This window comes from Magnolia sinica, chromosome 12, assembly GCF_029962835.1.
Source record: "Magnolia sinica isolate HGM2019 chromosome 12, MsV1, whole genome shotgun sequence".
Taxonomy (NCBI): Eukaryota; Viridiplantae; Streptophyta; class Magnoliopsida; order Magnoliales; family Magnoliaceae; genus Magnolia; species Magnolia sinica.
This window is the reverse complement of record NC_080584.1, coordinates 22,324,042-22,331,929: the sequence shown is the minus strand read 5'-3', so window position 1 is coordinate 22,331,929 and position 7,888 is coordinate 22,324,042. Positions and strand designations below refer to the sequence as shown.

At 41.5% G+C, this 7,888-nt stretch overlaps 1 pseudogene; it reads right to left on the bottom strand.

Annotated features, from left to right (window-relative positions):
- Positions 1 to 1,324: 1,324 nt before the first annotated feature.
- Positions 1,325 to 5,549, bottom strand: LOC131220402 (probable beta-D-xylosidase 5; annotated as a pseudogene).
- Positions 5,550 to 7,888: the final 2,339 nt, after the last annotated feature.

The following is a 7,888-nucleotide window of genomic DNA, read 5'->3' as shown; positions in this document are numbered from 1 at the left end:
TAACAATAAAAAAAAAGCCCTAATTTACATATATACTGATAATATTGATTGTCTCCTCTCCTAACACAAGTTTTATTAATAAAATTCTATCACTTTCTTCGTTAACAAATACAATTTTATTTTATATTTTTATCTACCACAATCCTTATTTCATTTTTATTGTTTTCTTTTCCTATATATCAAAGTTTTTATCCATTAATTTCTCTAAGGCTCCTTTTCACTTGGTCTCCTAACTACAACCTATGTTTACTCTCTTAGTTTCTTCTTATCTACGTTGTTCTTATATTCCATGTAGCAAGATGAATCTAATTCTCTTTAACTAGCTTCTTTACCTACTCATGTCCAGAGTGGTGTGGAAACCCTTGCTTGCTTCTCTTAACAACTGGGCATTGTTGCGACATGTTGCTTTCAAACACTCAACATTTGCCTATTTTACCTGCCGATAATGTCCAGATACTGTGGAAACCCTTGCCTACATTATTTTTTAAAAAAGAAGCACTTGTTTCATTAATCTAAAGAGCTGCTTTACAGAAGACATACAATTTGGGCTGGACCTCTAATACAAAAAGTTTGAAGAGGTAGCCTATCGTATTGAAGATTGAATTCTAGACAAATCCTCATTTTGATTATCTGACTATACCTAGGTCCATTCGGTCGAGAAGAAGCTCCCCTTTGATCATAAGCAGGAGGTCCTGAAGCTGCTCGAAGTCCCTGTCCAATTGGTTCTTACTGCCCAAGTGAGCCAGCCCATCAGCCACTCTGTTAACAACTGGACATTGTTGCGGCGCGCCGCTTCCAGAAAGCCTAGCTAACATTTGCCTATTTCTCACTACACCCGGGTTTTAATGTGGCAGGTCACTTACAGGGAATGCTTTTGCATGAGATGAAAGTCACATTTTCAGATTCATGATGAAAGCCATAGCATAAGTTTGACACCGGCTGCCAAACTGACATAACCCTCCTCCTTTCTCTAAGTTAGGAATCTGTAATGAGAGTACAAAAACTCCCTCTAGCGGAATGTGATAGGCTATTACTAGGTTGATTACAATCAAGCGCTTTCAAATAGTCTATTAGATAGATTGACTTCACCAAGTTGATTACTTAGCTTTTAACAATTATATGAGTATTCTTCTTAAATATTCAGCGGATAACAAAGAGTGGGGATCATCATGAGGTGGCCATGATAGAGTTTAAAGACAATCCACTCAAAAAACTTTAATGTCAGTTAAAAAATAAATTATCATCTATTCATAGCAAGACCTTTTCTCTCAACAATATTCAACAATAGATTTGCATATGCAATGCATGGGAAGGGGAAGTTGTTTGTGAGAAGTATCTTCCCATTCCCCTTCATGACTAAGAGTACAGGCTAACATGGACTGGGAATGATACAGCTTCATCTCCATCACCAACAATTATTGTGTGCACCCCTGCTGGCAAAACTAGGTAAGCTGTATCTGTCACCACACTCAAGCCCTTACAGACGTCAATCGAGAACTTCACTGTCTTGCTCACACCAGTAGGTACGAACACCCATCTGAACTCTACCACTTGCTTAATAGGGTCTCCAACCAAATCGGTAGGCGGCTTCGAGTAGACCAAGATGACGTGGGACCCATCTTGATGCCCCACATTACTCACTTCAATCTCAACGTTGATAGCATCGCCACATCTTGTCTCTTCGATCAACACAGACGGGCATGATGACACAAATGCATTGGGTTTTAAGCTAATGTCATGGCAATGTTGGTGCGTCTTCAATTTCTTTGTAACGGATGTTGGTGCAGATGTGATCTTGTACTTGAACTGAGTGTAACTGAGCCCATAGCCAAATGGGTAGACCACTGGACCATCAAAGAATTTGTACGTCCTCCCAGGGTAGCCTAAGTTATCAACTGGTCTCATTTGCATGGATGTCATGAGAAGCTTGGTTACGTAATCTGCAGTGTACCAAGTAATCGGTAGCCTCCCCCCTAGATTGTAATGTCCAAAGACAACATCTGCGATTGCCCGACCACCTTCTTGGCCAGGGTACCCAGCCCAGATGATAGCATTAATCTTGGGGTTGGTCTTTGCGAATGTGATGTCAACGCCTCCAGCAGAAAGTATGATGAGTATGACTGGACCTGCGGCGGCATTGGCGACATCAGTGATCAGCTGAGTTTGGTAACCTGGAAGGAGGAGATTAGTCCGGTCCAAGCTTTCGGCCTCGATGGATAAGTCTAACCCCGCAAAAATGATCGTTGCATCTGCTTCTTTTGAGGCTGCCACTGCCTGATTGATGAAGGATTGGTTCTTGCATGCAACGTCACCACACCCCATTTCGTGATGAACAGTTGCCCATGAAGAGAAGGCATCCAGGGGAGTCACATAGTGGCATGGAATGCCTGTAATAAAACCAAATCAACATATCAACGTCTAATGCATTAGTAGTGCATTCCACCCTATAGCATTATAGTAAGGTTTGTACAAAAAGAACAAAAAACTCGGTAGCAAAATTTCTAAGCTTCTAATGGGTTAACTGAGTGGGCTGAGCTACAAGCAATGTGTATAGTTGGTAATGGCCCAAGTGAAGATGGACCTCAACTAACCAATTGGGCACATTACAGCTATACAGTTATGGACATCACATTGGTAATTGCCCAATTAGTTGTCATTGATTGAGAAGTAAATCCAAAAGTAACTAGGGTTTTTGGACCGAGACAGTCGAATTTCACTAAAATAGTCTCATTAGATCCTACAGGATACTAAGTGGACCACAAGGGAATATGGGAAATTCTAGTTGAGGAGGATCAAAATCATTGCCAAATAAAAAATAAAAAATTACCTGCGTAGTTTCCGATCATGGCCATGGTAGCATTAGCATGTCGGCCAACCAGGAACAAGATTCTTGTACTTGTTGGATCTAAAAGGCAAGGTGTCACCTTCATTCTTGAGCAAAACGATCCCTTCCCTTGCAGATTCAGCTGCCAGATCCATGTTCTCCATTGAACAGACATCATCTCTTCCAAGCGATGCGTAGGTAGGGCTTCCATCAAGGAATCCGAGCCTCATTAGCATGACGTAGAGATTCCTCAATGCCTTGTCCACATCACTCTCTCTGACCTTTCCTTTCATGATTGATGATTCTGTGAAATTAGTATAGTAGGTTCCACAGTCTAAATCCATCCCTGAAAATTAAACAAAAATTCAAAAAAAGAAAATTAATATATGATTAAGAGAGAAAATTGCTCGATTGCAAGTTGGGTTATTGAGATTAGGAGCTTGCCAGCTCGGAGTACTTGCACGACTGCATCCTCAGCTGTGTCGTCAAGCCATTTGTGGCCATGATGAATGACCTCGATTGAATCACAATCAGAAACAATGTACCTGTGAAAATTTTTGAGATTAAAATATCATCTACATTGCAGGTTTAATAAGCATTAATGCAGCTGTATTGTGTACTAATGAGTAGAATAGATTTCCTTAACAACAGTCCATTTTATGTGCATGAGAAATGTTCTAAGACTATTAGTTGCATGGTAGGCTAAGGTGCCACTAGTTTTTTTTTTTTTTTTTTAGTAGGTAAGTTGGGCTTGAACCCACGATTCAACTGATTTGAACATGTTGAAAGATCCAATCATCGTTCTGGATTTTGCATTCATTCCATACAACAATGGTAAATGCTGTGAAAAAAAAAAACTTACAATGATCGGATCATGCGAAGAAATGCCAAATATATCAAGAAATGATTAAAAATATATATGAAGTAGAAAATTACAAGTTAAATTAACTAAGTTAGTTGGAAAATTTAAAATATTGATTTTCATAGCTATATGTGGATACTTCAAAACCATTTTCATTTATGTGATTGAATTGAGAAAATACCAACATAGCTTCTTTTTTTCAAGAGTAAAAAAAAATAAAAATAAAAATAAAAAAAATAAGAAGAAGGAAAAGATCATTACCCATGAAGATCCCATTCTCCTCTTATAGTTTGAGATAAGAGTTTTGGGTCGGCACATGTGGGGATGCCATTGACACGGTTGTAAGAGCACATGACGCTGCTAACATCTCCTTCCTTTACACACATCTCGAATGGGCGGAGGAACATCTCCACCATATCTTGCTCGGTCACCTTCAGAAAAAAAAAATTATTTAAAAGATACATTTATGGGGAAGAACATAGCGCAATCCAGGATAATAATCAGGAATACCCCATCTTGAACTTGCCCAGTCTGAGTCTGCTCATCAGTGGGCCACATTGAATTAGGGCAATTGGTTTCTTTTTCTTGTCTATCTTTTATCATTCAAATACGGCCCACTTATTGAACGCCCTTTATTATTTTCATGATATGGTCCAACCAGTGAAGGGAAGAGCTTCAATTGAGTAGTAATTACCCTTACATCAAAGTGGTATCGGTCGACACCTAACCAGTTGTCGACATCGTAAGCAGCATAATGCTTGCAAGATGCAGCAACCTTGAGTGGCCTAGAGTTCAAGTCCTTGGGATTTTTGTAGCCCTCGACGTCTTGCAAGCCCCTCACATAATTCACAGCATAGTCGCCAACAATGAACGGATCTTCACCTGGGGTCTCTGTGATTCTACCCCATCTAGGGTCCCTAACAACATTGATGTTAGGACAGCAGAATGTCAATCTAGCTAACCCTAGATTGTACATGGCCCTTGCCTTCGTAGAAACAACCTTCAACATGCAAGGAAAGATTGTACATGGCCCTTGCCTTCGTAGAAACAACCTTCAACATGCAAGGAAAGAAGAACAACATCATTAGCATAAGAACTCCAGTAGCTTATTTGGGAAATGTTAGTTATTTTATATTTCATGAAATATATAGTGCTCCATCTAGGTTTTGTTCAGCCCAAAAAAACTAAGCATGTGGGACCCACTTTCTAGTTATCCAAACAATTCATAAGTGATGGGAGATGCACAAAGTCTCCCCATATATCAGATATTGTTGACCATCCAATTAAGGCCCGATCTAACAAGCCCGAGCAAGTTCTGGGAGTCTGGCTTGGGTGTCTGATGCATGACTTGATTGGGCCGAGCCCAATCAATTATTTCATGCTCAATCTCCTTTTGCTGTGCTTGGCTCATGCTAATCGCGGCTAAATTATTGATGTGTGTTCAATGAGTGACCTAATCACGACTAAACGAAATCGAACATCTTATAATACACCTTTGTATTAACCAATTTTATTTCTAAGATTACCAACAAAATAAAAAATAACAAATCTTAACATTTTTACCTGCCCTAATGTTTTCCATAGTGACTCATTAAATGACGCCGTGGTGAGAATAACTGTTGGAAAGCTTGTGGCCCCTGGGATGCTACTATTATCAAAATGGGTACCTGGGCCAATGTTGGCCACACCATGGAGAGCCTGTGACCACCATTCATACATGGGAAGTCCAAGCCTAGCCACCCCATATGCCTTGTTACCTAGTTGAGCCACTTTCTCCGAAATTGTCATGCTATCAACCGAGTCCTTTGCTCTAATGCTATATGGTAGTGATTTATCACAAAATGCAAATTCGGCCATGCGAAGGCCTAAAGAAGCGAATCTTGAAGAGTCACAAATATGGGTGAAATTACTGCTACCAAGGTCACGATGAGGGTTACGATGATGACGACGGGCCTCGGTAGTCGTCGAGTCTTGTAGAGGAGAGAGAATCTGATGGTGCTAGAGAATGAGAATGGATTGGAGGTATGTGTAAGACCCGTGTCCTAGTCCGTATCGTTCCATTGGTTTCTGCGGTCCTTCCGGTCGAATTCCGGCAACCTTCACACCGTATCCGACGTTTGCACGTGATCTTAAACCAGGTCCCACATACCGAAGTCGGTTCGAACCGAAACTTGTATCATAGCGACCGCACCATCGCTGCGGTTCCAACGCCGCGACTTGCGCACCGAACCGATACCCAGGCCAGGAGATGTGGGCCTGCGTTCATTCCGAAGAAACGCCGCGCGTTGCGAATATCGAGGGAATCTCTACGATATGTCCCATCAATCAATGTCAAGTACAAGCCTTACCCAAAGTACAACAACCCATCCCTACTTTTTTCAAAAGTCCACTCTCTCCCATCACCATTCCTCTTTTTCCCATTTTCAACCACAACCATACCACTTTTACAAATTTTCAACCCAACCCATACCCTTCCTTACATCACCCCATCCATATTATTCCCATCACCTCACTCCCTCTCTCTCATTTCTCAAATCTCTCAAGCAACCCAAAATTTCCAACGTCCAAACACTCTCTCTCAACTCCAAGTGTGGCCCACCCTCTCATCTCCCATCTCAACCATTCATTTTTCATCAACCACCATCAAAAGGCAAGGCAAGGAGCATAGAAGGCTAAGAGAGCAAGGAAGAGGCCTAGAGGTGGGTGATCCACCGTTAATTTTAAAATTTAGGGTCCACTTGTTATGGGACCCACTTGGTGTATGTGTTGTATCAATGGAGGGCCCATAGTGGCGGGGTCCCTCCTCCCCATCACCGTCTCTCTTGTCTCTCTCTCTCTCTCTCTCTCTCTCTCTCTCTCTCTCTCCCTCTTTCCATTGTGATGGTGTGGATCCCACCAAAATGTGTTATATCTACTCCGTCCATCAACATCAGACGGTGTGGCCCACCCTATTGTAGGTGAAGATCCACACAATCCACTGTTGAAATGGATCCAATGCCCTTCTTGTTAAATGTTATATTTTATATAATATATATATGATATATAATATAATATTATATATATATAATATAAGATATATATATATATATATTATATATATATGTGTATAGGTGTAGGTGGGCCACGTACATGTGGGACCCACCATGATGCTGTGTCTATCCCAGCGTCTGGACGCTGGACGTGAGGCAGAGGGATGGCTAACATGGAGTGTATGTACTGACATGGGTGTGTACTAATAAAGCTAACAAAAGTTGCTTTTGGGATAGGCTACCATTGTAGGCTCTACCTTGATGTATGGGGCCGATCCACGCCGTCCATTCCATTCTTCAGCTCATTTTAGGTATTGAGCCAAAAAATGAAGTTGATCCCGTTTTCTGGCGGGCCATACCATAGGAAATAGTGGTGTTTACCGTTGAAAACCACCTGGATCCTTTTACTCGCCAAAAACATGCTGCATATTGGACTCATCTGGTCGGTCTTGGACCGTGGAATCCAATGGCTGGAGTGGATCTGCCCGATGTGGGCCTCACCTAAGAAATCCGTGGAAAAATAGATTTTTAAAAAAGACCGTGGAATCCAATGGCTGGAGTGGATCTGCCCAATGTGGGCCTCACTTAAGAAAATCCGTGGAAAAATAATTTTTAAAAAAAATAAAAATAAAAGAGTCGACAGCAGTACATTTGATGGGTCCCCAAGGACCAGGTGGCCACCCCCAAAAAATCAGTCGTATACGGAACTCAGGTGGGCCACACCATCTAAAATCATGTGAAGACATGCCAAAAACATATAAAATCACTTGGTGGGGCCTATCTAAAATTTGGATGGTGCTGAAACTTGGCCTGAACCCTCAACCAAGTGGGACGCACCTAATGAGTGGGTTGGATTTGTGAACCACATCACGGTGGGCTCCCTGTCCATGTGATTAAAAAAAATAAATAAATAAAAATATCCCCATGGGCCCTTGTCCATTTGGGTGGCAAATAAACGTTCCAGTGGGCCCCCTCGGTCCACGTGACCCTTATGAATAGATTAGATTGTAAATAAATATTACAGTGGGCCCTACCCAGGCCCACGTGACCTTGTGAATAGATTGGATTACAAATAAATATTATAGTAGGCCCTACTCAAGGTCCACCTGACCTTATGAATAGATTGGATTGCAAATAAATATTACAGTGAGCCCTACCCTGGTCCACGTGACC